Below are 2,999 nucleotides of genomic sequence, written 5' to 3' on the forward strand. Positions count from 1 at the left end.
CACATAAGAGTAAACTGGAATGAGGGACGCATTAAGATACTTCTTTAGGATCCAAATAAGAACAGAGAACTATAAACCAAAGACATTCTGCAAGGGGGACTGGAGGAAACAGGATCAAAACAGGAGTGGGAAGAGCACAAGGAACTATGGTGATGGCACATGGGTGAACTGGTGTTGGGAACTTCGTGGGGACCACACCCTAGATGAAAAAGTGTACATTGTACAAATGTGACACATGATGTTAAAATATAATGATAAAATAATAACAATAATAATAACAATAATTTAAAAAGCATAGTTCTCTAGGGCACACCTCATGTAGTATGATTGTAGGTCTATATTATCTATATCACATAACTACTTTCTATCAAAAATATGTTTGAAATTAACAACCCAGCAAATTGATTCTTCCTCCAAATGTCCATCCATTTCTTCAGTTACAACGTTTTATACTGATTGTGAATGTGTCAGACCCTACACTTGGTACAGGCAATATGAAGAAAAACAACTGTATTGTTCTTGAAGTCAGTTTATGAGATGGTGGTGGGGTTTATGTGGACAACAGAAGTGTCATAAATGACATAGTGTGAGGAGTAAAATAATGAGCCAAGATACAAGGTAATAGGAAGTCATGAGGCAGGAAATGTTTTTTGGAGATAATCATGACTAAGTTCCATCTTCACTATTGACTAAGGTTAATAAAAACCAATCAGATACAGAAGAAACAATGAACATTTTAGGCAAAGGCACCTTCACAGACAAAAGTAAAGAGATGAAGCTATCTCATACCTTTGAAGAACAGCAAACCGATCAGCTTGGCTGGGGCGAGGGGGAAAAGCAGACTCTCCATGAGAATTTCTCTTTTGTAAAATAGTTAAATAGATTTATTCTATTCTTAAAAGAGACCTGCAATTAATCACAAGGTGAAAATGGTTGAAAAAACAAAAAAAGGAGGTGTGACAATAATATAAGGCCTGAAAGAACAGTATCAACCCCAGAAGGAAGGAAAATGAGACCAAAAAGCATGAAAATAGCTTGACCTTTGGTTACTGGGAAGCAGATGAAGGTCTCTCTGTGGTCCCCTCAGCACAAATCAAGTCAGCCAAGGTGAAAGTCACCTGAAGAAACAGACATAAGTCACTGTGTGCGTTTATTTTCCCTACCACAATCCAGAAGGAGGACCAAATCAATTCAGAATCGTGGCTTTGCCTGCATGAGTGATAGCAGGTCGTTTTCAGTGGGCCAAGTCCAGCACTGTATTTATTCAGTGTTGAAATGCAGTAAGGGAACAGGGAATTGGTTGACTTCCAGATTGTGAAATAAAACATTTGGCCACAAAATTAACCAAATGAACAAATGTCTTTTGAGGTTTGTTGTGGTAGCTGCATTTTGCATCAAGCCTACTTTGGGATATATAGAATTTTCATCTTAATACTACATCAATTTACCTCCGTCAATGAAAATCACTAATGTCAGAATACACATGATGTTGTATGTTATGAAATCTCCAATATTTTCCCTGAATCCCAACAGAAATCAATACCTGAATCACTATTAAGAGGATTTGCTTTCAACACTAGCCTTCTCACCAGGAGACACATTTCTAATTTTTTTGTAATACCCCAAAGTCAGTATGCACACACACCCTGAAATCCTACTCACTTAAATTCTGTCACTTTCCTTTGTTAACTAAAGTTGAAATTGGTTACCCAACTAGACTTAATTAGATTGTGTTCTCTTAGCTCTGGCTTTTATTATAAAATGGATGTGCCCACCCACTCTATCAAAATCTCCAATTTGGAAAGTAATCTATCAATTATTTTCAGTATTCTTTACATTCCTTTGTGAATTTAAACTTAATTCTGAAATGCAATGTTGAATAAGAGTTGTAAATTATTATCTTATTTTAGTAAAAAACAGCTTTTTTTTTTTTTAGTATACCACTATGTATAGGATTAGAAAACTTGTTTCCTCCTAGATCTGAGGCCAACTTGTCAAATCTCCCCAACTCTTTAATTCCTCCATGATAAAGTAAAATTTATGTACTACGTCCCCTTTATTATTTCTTACCGATTCTCTATATTCTTTGACTATTCAAGGTTAATTCAAGGCTTCTATTAAGAGAAAAATCTAGAGCCAAAACATATTTTACCATGAAGTCACTGCACCAAATCATTTTTGAGTACTCTTCATAGTCACCCTAGTAACGATAGCCACAACTATCATGATATAGCATTTATCTAATGTCTACATGTTCACGTCACCATGCTAGACACTAAGACATAGCAACTATCTAAACAGATGTGATCCTGGCTGGAATCCTAGGAGCACAATAGATAAAAAGAGAAAATGGTTTCCCACATGAAACTACTCCCTCAAAGGAACTATTCTTTAGGCTTTTCCTTCAACATGATTCATGATATGTGGTAGTCTGTTCACTTCCAGGTTAAAAACAATAGCCAAAACCAGTACTGACAAATTAAGACTCATGCCACCTGCAGTTGGAACACATATAAATCCCAATTTTAGCAGGAAAACCTAATAGAAACTGTTTGGAAGGAAACCAAAGATGTCAGCAAATATTGGGTACTTGTTAGATAATCTATTTCCAGAGGAAGGGGAAGAGGAGTGTAAGATAAAAAACTAGATTTTAGTGCTTTTGTGCCTCAGGTAAGAAGATAGGTTGTATGTTTACAAGTTAGAACTTACTCCGTTTGTTAACAGTTGAATCACATGGAAATATACAGGAACTGATAAGCATAAACAGAAAATGGTCTCTGAGCTGAACACTGAATACCTGCTGTGATCTTTCTGAGACTCACCTGTGCCTTGAATTGGGCACAGAAATGGGCTAGCTTTCTAGTTCTTTGTGCATTCTTCAAATACTTTTATCAGTGATTTATAGTTTTCAGTGTATAGATCTTTCAATTCCTTGTTAAATTTATTCCTAGGTATGTTACTCTTTTTTTTTTATTCTATTGTAAATGGGATTGCTTTCT

The sequence above is a fragment of the Condylura cristata genome, unplaced genomic scaffold, assembly GCF_000260355.1.
Source record: "Condylura cristata isolate star-nosed mole 26May11 unplaced genomic scaffold, ConCri1.0 scaffold00005, whole genome shotgun sequence".
Classification (NCBI taxonomy): domain Eukaryota; kingdom Metazoa; phylum Chordata; class Mammalia; order Eulipotyphla; family Talpidae; genus Condylura; species Condylura cristata.